The 13500-nt window shown below is 56.2% G+C and overlaps 1 long non-coding RNA gene across 1 annotated transcript; it reads left to right on the top strand.

Moving 5' to 3' along the window:
* The first annotated feature begins 1126 nt into the window (after positions 1 to 1126).
* On the top strand, positions 1127 to 13280 carry LOC141733012 (uncharacterized). Its single transcript, XR_012584202.1, has 3 exons — positions 1127 to 1229; positions 11670 to 11780; positions 13170 to 13280. It is a non-coding gene; the product is annotated as an uncharacterized LOC141733012 (long non-coding RNA).
* The last annotated feature ends 220 nt before the right edge of the window (positions 13281 to 13500 follow it).

The following is a 13500-nucleotide window of genomic DNA, read 5'->3' as shown; positions in this document are numbered from 1 at the left end:
GGCTCCACCTGAGCTCAGCGTGCTCGTAAATCAAAATCTTGATGTGAACTTTAGCAGCATCCATAAATTCTTCATTTATCATTATTAAAGATATGTCAACATTCGAAAACTGATTTATAGCTGGTAATTTAGATCATGGATTGTCTCCGATACAGTAAACTATTCCTACCCAAAGCCCATCATGCAGTTTTCTACTTATTAGGAATTAATGACTCCTGAAAGAGGGGCAGAACAGGCTGTTAGTGTGAATGAAGGGAAGGCTGTGGCTGTTGGGGCTTCCCTCCCGAGTTAAGTATGAAGGAACCCCCGACGAACAGCTAATTGGGTCCATACAGCCTTGTGAACGTGCCCTGGGCTGGGTGTTGTGGTGGGTCCTGGTCCTGGTCCTGCTGGGGTCCCCTGCGAGGCAGAGCCGTGCCAGCCACCATCCCACCGCACCTCCAGGTGCTCTCCTCTTAAATTTCACAATACATATGTTAAATCTCCAGTGCTCTGCACTGGCAAAGCTTTGAAGTCCTTTATCTCTAGGAAAGACCATCTGCTGCTTCAACACCATGGAAACAGCTTTCGGCAGATAAAAAACTTGAGTTTATCATTTTAATTCAGCACCAACTGCCATAAAGTCAATAACTTATCGTGCAGTTTACAAGGTATTTCTCTAAGTCTCTAGTAGGGCTGTTGTTTCTTTCTGGTGTTGTAGTGATTTTGCATTTGCGTGAGTGCCACAGAATTGACATTATACAGCGAGACAGATTGTCCTGTCTTGAACAGCATCTCATAGTAAACTAGCAACAGCTGCTAAATTGATATGCTGTGTTGACATACCTTCATAAATAACATATTAACTCCTAAAATAAAACTCTTCTAACATCTAAATTAAATGGAATCAAAGCTTAAATCGTCAGCTGAGTGCATTTGCAGATTCCGTGCTGGTGGTGGGGCTGGGCTCGGCCATAGGAGATGAACCAGGTTCCCTCTGCAGCCACCAAGTGAATATGGAGTTTCAGGTGAGGTTTGCTAACGAGGCTCGTTAGAGAAGAACATGGTTCCCTGCTAATTGGGTTCCTGGGATGCCAGGAGAGCTGGGAGGGGTGGCAGATCCCCAGACCCTGCCTGCCTCCCCCTGCTCCCCCTCTCCCCTGGCTCCCTCGACGTGATGATGGAAAACCTTCTCCTGTTCTGGGGGACCGCGTGTCACCAGCCCTGCCCGCCTCTGGGAACACTGCCAGGTGAGTCTCTTGGCTGCCTGCAGGGCTGGTGCTCCTGTTTCCGCATGCTCCGTGGCGGTGACGGAAGGTCTCGGCAGGAGCCACCCCATGGTGCAGGCACTTGGGGTGCTCGGGGCTGTGTCACACCTTGGTCCATTGGGGGCGAAGCCTCCCCCGGATGGTGGGGACACCGCTTTGTGGCTGCTGCTCCATTTTGTGGCAGGGAACAGCTCTGCGATGGCTTTGTACCGAGCCGCGTGCCGGCCTGTGGGTTCCTTTTGGTTTTGTAGAGGATGTTTCGCGTCCCGGCGCCTGATTAGTAAAACCTCTGCTCACCCACTGTGACAAAAACTCTTGTATTTTGGTTAAAATATTGCAGGGACATACTGGTGTGATAGAATATGCAGCATTGTCTCTAATAAGCAATTATATTTCATGATATGAATTAATTAAAATCTTACACTTAAACCAAGTAGCTAATTACAGACCTTTTAGCTTAATAAAGATAGAGTGTGGAAAGGGATAATATATACGGTAATTATTGAGTTAAGCGGAATGTAATGTGCATCCGGGGCTCGCTTAGGACGCTCTCAGTCAATACTTAATTACTTTACTGCTCTCTGAAGTCTACGTGGCATCTGGCTGCGCTGCTCGTGCTCCCCTTCCCGAGGCAGCGTTGCCGCTGTCGTCTACCTGCGGCTGCCCTTCAGCAGCGGCCAGTGGGCGAGGGGGACGCCAGGGCAGGGGACGTGTCTCGGTGGGCGAGGGGGACGCCAGGGCAGGGGACGTGTCTCGGTGGGCGAGGGGGACGCCAGGGCGGGGGACGTGTCTCGGTGGGCGAGGGGGACGCCAGGGCGGGGGACGTGTCTCGTGGGGCTGTGCATGGTCACAGCCAGCTCTCGGTGTGACCGACCACTGTCGGTGCCGCGTCGGTGGCCCAGCTCTGCCTGTCGCCATCCCGCGGGGTCTCTGCCATGGACCCCACTCGGTGCCTGCGTCACTGTGGCCCCACATCCTGTGACAAAATGGGCTGGGAACTGCTCTGCACCCTCCAAAACTCCTCGGGGTTTCTGGTGTTACTCTGTGCCGCGGGGAGGCAAAGGCGGGCTGGTCCGGGCGTTACGAGGCGCGGGTCTGTGCTGGCAGAGCTCCCCGGGCCCGTGCGTGACCCGCGGAGACCCTTGGCTTCTCCGGCTCGCCTTGATTGAGCGTCGTTCCTGGCATCGCGCAGCTCTTACGGTAACACAGGGGAAAAATTTATTTAGCGAGGCTTAAGGTCAGATTTTGAGAGTTAACAGTTACAAGGTCGGGAACAGATTTAAAAGAAAAAACCAAACGTAAACCGCATCCTACGCCGAGGGCCAGGCTGCTCCCTCTTCCCGATGCCGGTGCTGTGGGGCATGAGGATGCGCAGAGCCCTGCTCCCTGCCCCGGGCTGTCTGCGGACCCCTATTAATTACGCTCGCTGACGATGGAAACGAAGGTGATGCTCCTGGTGCCTCCTGCGGGGCAGGGACGGATAGGAGGGTGTCTCAGACCCGACTGCCACGGTCCCTTACAGGGACGTTTGGTGCGGCTAAACCTCGTGTCAACAACCCCAGAGAGCTGTCACTGACCGCGGCCACCCTGGCTGCGGAATGAGGGGCCGACAGCTGATGTGAGCTTAATGACTGGACATGAACTTAACGACTGGCAGGCAGTGGGACTCGCTGGCTGGGGAAACTGGAACTTGACTCAAAGCCAGAGGCGTCTGGCCGGAAAAATTCTGGCTTGTTTGGGGAAGGCCACTGGGATGCTGCAACACTTGAGCTCCAAAAAAAACCAGCAGGACATGGAAAAGCGGGATAAGATCCGGGAAGGGATCTGGGGAAGCCGTCCTGTGTGCTGGACGGGGGGAGAGCTGAACCGCACACACTGCGGTCAAGTGCGAGACAAACTGGGCTGAACCGCAGCAAACTGAGGTCAGAGCAAGACTGGCGAGGTGAGTAAGGACCGGTAAAGATGGCAGGTGTGGGGCAGCGGTGTGGGGCGGCGGGGATCGGGCTGGGGGACCCCTTGGGGCTGGGAAATGCAGAGAGGTCTGGGATATTTCAGAGAAAACTGCAGGAGTAAGGTAACTGGGGTGAAATTTGTTATTACAAAGTGCAATGCTGGTAACGCGTTCTGCTGTAAGCGGAGTTCGGCAGCTGCAAACAGCTGCGCTGGGGAAGGGTCTGAGTTTATCAGTGCGTCATGAGATGGTTCCCTCTGGCCTTCAACACCACCCTCCTCTGCCCTGCGGAGCGTGGCCCGAGCTGCTTCGCCAGGAGGCTCTTCCAGCAGACGCCCGGTGCTCTCGTAGGGCTCGAGCATCGCGCTTTGGGTCGCGGGTGCCCGTTCCCCCTCTGCCGCCTTCAGGCTCGCTGTGGGCGGGGGGCTCGGTCCCGTCCCACTGCGGGCACGGCCGCCGCCAGGAGAGCGGGGATGGGGACGGTCCCATGGGCGTCTGCCGCACCTCCGCAGCAGGAGGCGGCACGGCCTCCACCCCTTCAAAGGCCACATGCTAATTTCCGTCTGAGCAAGAAGAGCCACTAATTGTATGTAAGCCCCTTCCGCGATGTTTGATTCGTGCTTCACGCAGCAACCCTGCAAAGGGCTTGGAGAAGGATGAAAGGCCCCTTTTAGGAAGAGAGGCAGTAGGATTAAGCAGCTCTCTCCGCTCAAGTACTGTGCTGGTTGGCAGCTGCTCTGCGCCTGCGATAATTATGTCAAAGCCTGGGGTGCCATCAAGGGTCTCCGACCATCTGCAAGTGAAGAGCTGCTTTCCAATTACTAGCACTGGCATCTCATGTCCTCTTTGGTCCGAGCTGGTGTTTGCTGAAGGATATTGGAGGAATTAGTAGATATATTTCTCTCTAATCCTGTCCCAGGCGACGGCAAGATCAAACTAAAAAGCAGCCGACGGTGTGCTGTTGTTTTAGGCAATAACCCAGTGGTATTAATGAAGGTTTTTATCATTCTGGGGGCTCCATTGATTAAGACAACGAAATATCCAAGGTAACAAAGCTGGATGAATTAAAAGCTTAACAGCATGAAGAGGTATTACAGCACCACGAATTCTTCGGGAACTTGTCCGGGCTATCCCACTCCTTCTCGAGACCGATGTCCCTGCCGGGCAGAGCGCTATCCTGCCTTCGGCAGTCGTCCACGTGCCTTTGGCAGTTGTCCACACACGCGATCGCTGGGTTTCCTCTCTCTAGGAGGGGGGGCGTTAGGGGAAGGCAGACCAGGGGGTGCCGCTGCCTGCCCCTTCCCCCGGCCGGAGAGCGGGTGCCTGGCTCACGGACACACTGCAGCCGGCGAATGGGCAGAACGGCCGAGGGGCTGCACTTCGCATGGGGTGTATTTGGCAGGGATGGATGCGGGGGGGAGGGGGAGCACTCAAAAAGCCAGGAGACCATTTGTCACCGTCTGTGTTTTGGCTTATATTTGATGAGCCAAATAATATAAATAAATGGGCTGTATTTGCAAAGGTGACGCTTCTGTGTTTCCAACCGGCATGAACAAGCAGCTTTGGGGAAGAATATCAGGGCGTGGATGTTTCTGAGAATCTTCTTCAGTCGTTGCTCCTCTTTCCTGGCAGGATCCGCAAGCTCTCAAGCACCTCTGCTCTCTAATCTAATCAGTTCTGGGGAAACAGGGTTTGACGCAGTGTCTGACCACTTACGTACCCACCAGCAGAGTAAATACCAGATATATTTTGTGAGAACGGCATTGGAGGTGGGGGTGAGCCCGGCGGGTGCGCTGGGCAGGGGGGCGGCTGTGCCGAGGGATGGGGACGGGAGGCGGAGGCTGCTCAGCGAGGACTCCCTAGTCCAGCTCTGGCTTCCAGGTGGCAGGGAGAGCCCTAAATTACTTCTAAATTACCACTCAATTTCTTATGGACCTGGTCCAAATGCCACTTTCCTGACTTAACATCACACGTGTTTTCCAAGCAGCCACCAGGCTGGGTGGTAAGGCAGGGGAGATTTGATTAGTCTTGTGAATGCTCTGTTATTAAAGCTCCAGCGATGGGAGGTAATGGACCCTGGGGGTCCACCCGTCTGGGGAGCGTGAACCTGGCAACGCTCTGGCTCTGGGTCCAGCCCCTCATCCCCCAGGCAGGAGAGGAGCTTCTGCCGGACGCTCGGCTCTGCCGGGCTGCTCCAGGCAGGGTGACGCCACGGGGACGCGCAGCCAGCGTCCCTCCTGGCCCTGGCGCAGCCCGGGAGCCCTGCTCTCCGGCCAGGGACCGCTTGGCAGCGACAGGCCACCCTTAGGGATGGCTAGGACCCCTGGTGCGACGCTGCCACCTCCAACGCGGGTGGGTGGATGGCTGCGGGTCTGTCATGTCCGATTGTCCGGCAGATGCCTCGGCCTCACAGACGGTCGGTGGCGTCGGCGCGGGAGCTGCTGTGCCAGAACCGCCGCTGCCGCGCTGAGTTGCGGGCTGCAGGGCTGGGGCTTCCCTGGGGACGCGTTAGGGGATTTATGGGTGTCTTCCAAGGTTTTCTCCTTTATGATTCTTGATGAGTAGATAAAAGGCCCATTTCTTCTTTTAATGGAGTCTCTGATGTTAATGGCCTCCCTCCAGTCAGATTAAGGTGCTTTGGCCTGTTTTACTCTAATAGCGGATGATTGAGAAGCGTCTGGCTGTTTCACAGTTGGCTTCCTCACACTCGTGCTGTGCCACGCCACCGCCACCCCTGCCGTGAGAAGCTTCCTGGAAATTAAAAAAAAAAAAGAAGGCTGGAGGAGCCCATCCCTCCCCTCACAGGGGCTCCATCGCTCCCTCCTCCCGGCCTCCCTTGCTGCCGCCACGTCTTGGGACCACCTCAAGGAGCGTGTGGCCATGGTGGGACACTGCTGAGCTCCTCGGGCAGCTGGTGGGGCAGCGATTGCGGTGCCCGGGGGGCTGCGGCACGGGGCTGCCCGCCCTGGTGGCCCCAGCCACCTCCCACCGGCCAAGGGCGAAGCGAAGCGCCGGAGTCTGCAGGATAATCAGAGCTATTAGAGGCACTCGTGTGTGCGAGAGGGTGTGAAATGCGGATGGATGGAGGACCCTGGGGAGCGGGAGAGAATGAGTGGGGACGTGCCTGTGTCCCTGGGAGCGCAGGCTGCGGGAGCCAGCATGGGGGACCCCGGTGTCCCTGTGTCCTGGCGTCCCTGTCCCCTGCTCAGCCGTGGGCATCTCTGAATCGTCACAGAGCAAGTCCCCAGGCTGCAGTCTCGTTGCATTAACAAGGCACCATTTCTGCATTTTAAGTGCGCGCTCCTTGATGTTGTCCTGCCTCTAAATGATCCTGGAAATGTATCGTCTACTTAACTACCTTTTAATTAAAAGTCAGGGATATTAGAAAAGAGAAATCAATTCCTGTCACAATTAAGACTTGGTTTGAACAATTGCAGCGTGTTTCAGCAAAGGATCCTCTCTGGACTTATTGATCTGTATTGTCATAATGTCTGCTTTATTACTATGGCTCAGACGCTCTTAAATGAATATTTCGCCTGAATAATGCGTGTCATCTGGCAGGCAGAGCGGGCTGCCTGCTGCCAGTCACAGTCTGCAGGGCTTCCATGCCCCCGCGCCTGCCGGCCGGGGCTGGGACCAGGGCGAGCAGCCTTGTCCCCCCGCGGCGTTGGGCTCGTCTGCGAGCACCACGCTTGCACCATGGGCCGGCGCCTGCTGGAGCGAGCTGGGGAGTCTCGGGGTTTGCAGCCCCAGAGCCGTCTCAAAGCCTGGAGGCAGCCATGGCGAGCGGCGCCAGGGGAGCAGAAACCAGCCGCCGGCAGCGCCCACCCGAGCATCCCGCACCCAGCGCGGTGCCACGTCTCCCTGCTGGCAGGAGCGGGAGCGGGACCAGGAGGGACGGCTGGTGCCAAGGCTGGAGCCTGCCCTGCACGTGGCCGTGTCTCCACCAGCAGCTGAAGCCTCCCTCTCCCTCTCCCGCGGGGAGGACCCTGATGCTCTCCCCCGTGGAAGTGACAGTAGTAGGAGGCTGATTAATCAAAATCTAACATGATAAAGGACCTTTTTAAAGGTAGAAGACATCCCGGTTATGTTTTTTTTCTGCCCTTTAAAAGTTCTTTAAAACTAGGGGGTCTTGGAGGAAAGAAAATTGATTTCTCATGGTTTCTTTTGTACCTCGGGGCAGAAAGTAAATTCAAAGGGGCCCTGACATGAAATGTCAGTGTCTCTGCTGCTGCGGCTGATAATGAGATCTCTCACAGACAAATCAAAACACCTGGATTTCACCACAGAGGAGCTACTGGTTTGACCCAAGATGTTGGGATTAGGAAGAAGAGAGGGCATGTGCTGAAATCCTGTCTGCCGTGGAAGCAGCCTTGGCACCGGGAACGCTGCAGCTGCAGTTATCCGGGGGTGGGGGCCGCGTCCTACTGCCCCGTGGTGCCTCCACCAGGGTGTCCCCCGTGCCGTCACCGCTCCCCCTCTCGCTTTGGGCACTGGCAGCTGCTCCTGTCGCTGCTTTCTCTGCCTCTCCCCCCGTCCTGCAGGCTCCCCGCTCGCCCGCAGCCCTGGTGCCCAGGCAGGGGGGGCCGGGGAAGGAGGAACCCCACCGCCTCGACGGTGCTTCTTGTAAGCCAATGGCCATGGCTCCCGAGGCTGCAGCCTGCTCGATACCGTTCGCTTTGTGATAAATAGGATTCCCATAATAATTTCTGGCTCTTATTAATGCTTTTAATCTACAGACCTCAGGAGCTCTCAGGCAGGGAGAGGTGAGCCAGAGGAAACCAGGAGAGAGAGATGCTCAGAAAAAGAGGGAAGAAGCAGAGGAAAGTGAGCAGGATGAACTCTTTACCTCTCTATCCCATTAGTGCTTTCTCTGCAGATTAAAAACCCTGTCAGGAGCAGCGGCCGGCGGAGCTGGATGGTAGTACAGGGCCGCGGTGACGGCGGTGGCTCTGGCTCAGCCGCGGGGCCCAGACAAGCCGGTGTCGGGGACGGCTCCAGCCCTGATGGCCCCTGGTGCCTCCTCCTGGCCAGGACGGCCTCCGGCTCTGGGCTTTGCTCCTCTCGGTTGTGGGCTTAAGTGACTCTCGGGCTCCGTGATCATGCCTTTGGTGTATGACTAATTGGAGAAGCGTCTAATCGTGTCCTCCACCGATGTCACCGTTACGCAGCCTGTGATTAAACATGCTGTCAGCCACTGCTGTTTACAGATAATAATGCTGCTTTCTCTCCATTCCTACACTATCAGCCTCATTAGGAAGGTTTATGGATAAATTAGTCACTCTGGGATTGAATAATGTCTCAAACGCATCCACTGACTCCGCACCCTCTGACTCCGGCTGGCCGGGGGGGGAGACTGGTGACCCCCAACTATGTTTGGGGCAGAGCCCTGGCTGCACACCAGGGTGACCCCCAGCCCCGGAGCCTACCTGCTGTGCTCATGGTGGCTCCTCCTCGTGGAGACTGTTTCGGGGGTGCAGGCCCCACTCTTGCCACCAGGCTGGAGGCAGCAGTAAGTGTCTTGTGTTGATAAAATTCTCTCTGATGCTTCATTACAGCAGAATCTGCAATACATGCAAAAAGATGCTCTTTTTCCACTCTTGCTGAATGAAACATTCATACATTTCCAGAGAAAGCTCCTGGCACGGGTGGAGCATGGCCTTTCAGCTACAGTGGGAACAAACTGCAGCTGCAGATGGGAACAGGTTGTTTCTGCCATTTTTCATTCTTTCCCCTAATTATAATGCAGATTGGACACTCTCTCCAGCATTTCCTCCCTTTCTGTTTGCTTAAGCAGTATTTTTGCGAACCTACGTGGCAGTCTCGCCCTGGGACACGACTGCGCCGTTAGAATAAAACCGAATTTATTGCTTCCCTGGGCTGTGGGTCTTTTCCCCCAGTGCCCCTTCCGTCGGCCACCAGCGCCGAGCCAGCGGCTGGGAGCGGGGACGGGACATGCCGTTGGGGACGGTCCCTCTCTGCATGGTGGGGACGGAGCTGGCAGGACCCCCATGGCCGGCGTCCCGGGGATGGCGTGTCTGGCGGTCCCTCCGCAGGGGCTGCATCCAGCCGGCACGGCGGCAGGCGGAGCGGAGGCGCGGGAAGCCATCCAGCTCTCGGCCGCACACCAAGCACTGTAATTACCGTGAGCTTTAATGGAGCTGGACACACCGTGCTGGTGCCTTTATTTAGAGTCCGCCCAAGCGCCGAGTCCTGGAGTGCAAAATGCATCTAGGAATTAGCCCCAGCTGGAGTAAATTGCTAATTATCATTTGCAAAGTACATTATCCTCTCTTCTCATGGACAAATGGAAAAGACTCGTGCTGCATGACCTGCCTGTCTCTCTCACCCCGTGACTAAGGGATAATTGGCGAATGCCTTGTGGTGATTGAGTTACAGAGCAAGTCCCAAAGTGTCTTTCTTCATCAGTGTGTCATGCAACTTGCGTCCCTGATTGCCGGATGAATAGGAGCCGGAGCCGCGCTCACCCCGAGGAAACCCGCTGCAGCTCAGCGCCGTAACGCCAGCGCCCTTGCTGTTAAGGGACATTTGCTGACGCTTTATTGAGGGGCCAATGAAGTTAGAAATCTTGGTAATTGATTTTAAATGGTAATCAGCACAAAGGCTTAAATGTAAAAAAGACTCTTAACAAATAAGGGAAGCACTGTGAAACAGGGAGCTCCACACCTGAGACGTGCTGGCGCTTTGGGGTCCCCCTTGGGGGTGCCCTTGGGAGCGGCGCCAACCAGCCTGGCGCTTACGTGGTCTTCAGCTTTACAGAGGTTTGGGCTGCAAATTCCGCACAGCGCTGCTGGGAACAGGTGAAGGAGATCTGGGAAGAGCCTGGACTGCGGTGAGAGCTCGGCACCGCGGCAGGGGCCAGTCTCTGCCACCGCCACCCCGGAGCACCCTGCCCCGGCTCGCCAGGGCAAGCGACCAGCGGGACCTGTCCATCTGAAACGCATCTGACCGCAAGTGGCGGCCACATGCTGCAGATCCCTTTGTAAAAAAATAAACAGCCTGCTGTGAAATTATTTCCGACGCCACCGAAAATGAAACTCCTAATGACAGCACTTCAAACAGAACTGCTGCAAATCTCTGTAAGTGATTTTAATGAAACCAGCCAGGAATACAAGGAGAGCAAATCAAAGCTAGGACAACTCCTTTCTTCAAATTACACGTAATTGGTATCAAAATTATGATAATGGTTGTTTGCACCATTATACTTGAGGTATATCATCATTTCTATCACAGGCCTCGGCTCTCAGAGGTTCAGACACCTGAGCTCTCAGGCTGCAATTCCAGATTTCAACCAAAGCAAGGGGAGCAGCAGACAAGGGGCTGCCCGAGCGTGAAGCTGTCTGTCTGTGCGAAGCCCGGAGTGCCGGCATCCTGCCCTGTGCTCGGCACCACCGGCAGAGCATCTCCGCAGGGCAGGACCTGCCTCCCTGGGGAGCAGGGGCATCTCTCCGCTTGGGACCCCCCAGCTCGGCTGTGACTGCACGAGGGTCGGCTGGGAAGGGGCTCCGGGCTCTGGCTGGGGGTGGCATCAGCCCCAGCGCCTGTGCGCATCGGCTGTGGGAGCAGGTTGGGATTCCTGATCCTGCCGCTCAGAAGGGACTGAATGGATGTGGCAGGACACAGTCCCAAATTCAGGATGTTTACTTTAAGTAACTGGATGTTAATTAGCACTAAGTTACAGCTGGTTTCCTCTGAAGCTCTAAATTACTTCCTATTGGCACCAAGTGGTTTCCTCTTGGTCGGTGCTGCCCAGGTGAGTGCTGGAGCCGTGGTCAGTGGCCGGTCGGTGGTGACTGCCGGGACGCTCGGGGGACGTGCCGGTCCCCTGGGTGCCGCTGTGCAGGGCATGCGGGGAGGAGCAGAGCTGTGGCTCCTCTCTGCATTCCAGCCCCGTGTCCGCCCTGCGCAAGGCTCTGGGTGCTGCTGCGGGCTGGGATGGGATTTGCCTGGCTTTGTCGTGGCTTGGGCTCCCTCAGCTCTCTAGCCTCAGTAATTTATATGCCATTGTGTGACTGATGAAAACCTGCTATCAGATAATTGATTCCCTTTGGTCTTTTTTTTTGGTAATCCTTCAAAGTCTCTTTGCTGATACTAATCACCTGTCTGGGGCCCTTGCCCGGACGGCCCCTCGTGCTGAGCCCGCTTACGGCCGAAGGAGTGCCCGAGGATGCTGGGCTCGTCTTTGCCAGGCAGCCGGCGGCTTTGCTGCCCTCGTGCTCTTGGCACCAGCTCCAGCTCTGCCCCGCACCCCTATTCCCACATGTCACCGACACGGAGCTGCGCGGCTGTGGGTCTGAGTCCCCTGGGAACAGCACAGGGAGCCTAATTAATGCATGTAATAAATCTGCCGAATTAGGTGGCCTGTCTGCTCTTGTGCATCCGTTGCTTCCTCCTCCACAGAGATAATTACATCAGACAGCTCTTAAAATAGGTGCTTTTTTCCCTCGCAGGGTTTTTGTGCGTGGAGCTGAAGGCAGCACGGGGACTCGCCTGGGCTGGGCACCCGGGACGGCCGGGTGCTGGGAGTGATGCTGAGCCCCGACCCCTCTGCAGCGGGAGAGGTGAGGTGGACTGTGAGAACGCCCCTCGCTCCGTGTCCCTGCCACGTCTGTCCCTGCCCTGCGGGTTACATGAGCCGAGGCCCGGCTTCTGCTTGTTCTCAGCAGGGCCGGGAGAGCGGGAGGCTTTCAGCTGGTCACAAGGAATGAGAGGATGAAGGTCCCGAGGCACGGCTGTGCTGCACGGCGTTCCCGGTGCCTGCTCCTGCATGGCTGCTGTGGCTCTCACCCCCCTGCCAAAGCCACCAGCGCGACCGGGGGTGGAGACAGCGGAAGGCTGCTGCGCAGGGCGAGGGCAGAGCCACCTGCGGGCACTCCGTGCTGCGGGGCAGGGCATGGAGCAGGACAAGGAGAGCCGTCGCACGCAGGTGTGACGTGACAGCGAGATAAAGCATGAGAGTTTTGCCCAGGGACCGTTGCTCACTTGCTGGCGTTGGGTCCCGTGGGGTTTTGGTGGCAGGCGATGCGCCGAGAGCCCTGGAGCCCGAAGGGAAGGAGGGGACGGGGCTGCAGCGCTCCGAGGGGAGCAGGCAGAGGGGCAGCGGGGGTGTGGGGCTCTAGGGGAGACCTGCTTTGCAAAGGGGTTTGCACTCACCTCTGGCCTCCGCCTTGGCAGGGCACGGCATCACCCCCCGCATGCCCTCCTGCTGCTCCCCGCGCCGGTCGGGATGCCAGAGGGAACATTCTCCACGCACGAGTCCGCAGCTCAGTCAGTGCCTTGACTTGCCCTTCAGAGCCTGTCACCAGATTGCGGCGCCTGGATCCCTCCTGTCTGGCTCTAATTAATAGCGTGTGATAATTTGTCTCCGGTTGAGTTGGAATTTAACACTGAACGGATCCTTGCCCCCAGTGAAAGGCTGGGTTTCGCACTGATGATGACAGAACGGAGTATTTCCTATATAAGCATAATGATCTTACGCTGCCTGGAGCTCTGGATTTTCTCAGTATATGACGGATGTGAAGCGTTTAAAAATATTAGACACTTACTCTATTTTACATTATTTTCTAGAACGCGGATCTCTCTGGGTTGCCTAGAAATCCATTAACAAGAAATGTAAAGATGCTTAAAGGCATTTACCCAGATTAGCTGCCTTTATGTAGTCAAGGATCTTTTATGTGATTACCTTAAAAGCTAAAGAGCTGCTGCAAAATATTTATAGTACAGACATCCTGAGGCAGAGAGTACACATCTGACAGAAAAATTAAGCCGTTAAAAAGAAACGCATAGCTCTGGTTGCTTGTGTTTTCAGACAAACAACACAGAAGGTAAAAGGAGTTAATACACAGAGTGTTTTCCTTTCGCAGCCCAGGATTGCAGGGCTGGGCGGCTTTGATCGTGGGATTTATGGGGAAGCTTTACATTAACTTTTATTTTGTCTGTGATTTCTACAGTTAGCGGCGAGTGAGATGGTGCGGGGACGAGACGGCGCTGTCAGCAGCGGGCTGTGAAGGCACCAGCTGCGACGGAGCGTGATCCCCCCGGGAAGCGGTGTCTGAGCCCCGGGATCAGCCGGGGGCAGCGGGTTGGCGAGATGCCGACGGTACGGGGTGTGGATGGTCTGAGCCGCAGGAGCTCCGCCGCCTTCCTGCGGGAGATATCTACTGAATACATGGGTGCTGCGCTGCTGCTGCCTGCGCTCAGCCCAGCCTCCTCGCAGCACGAGCAGCAAAGCTCAGCCTGGAGCATGTTTTTGTGACATGCCCAAAACAGCACGAAATTGCA

This window comes from Larus michahellis, chromosome 19, assembly GCF_964199755.1.
Source record: "Larus michahellis chromosome 19, bLarMic1.1, whole genome shotgun sequence".
NCBI classification, from domain to species: Eukaryota; Metazoa; Chordata; class Aves; order Charadriiformes; family Laridae; genus Larus; species Larus michahellis.
This window is presented reverse-complemented; position numbering and strand designations above follow the sequence as displayed.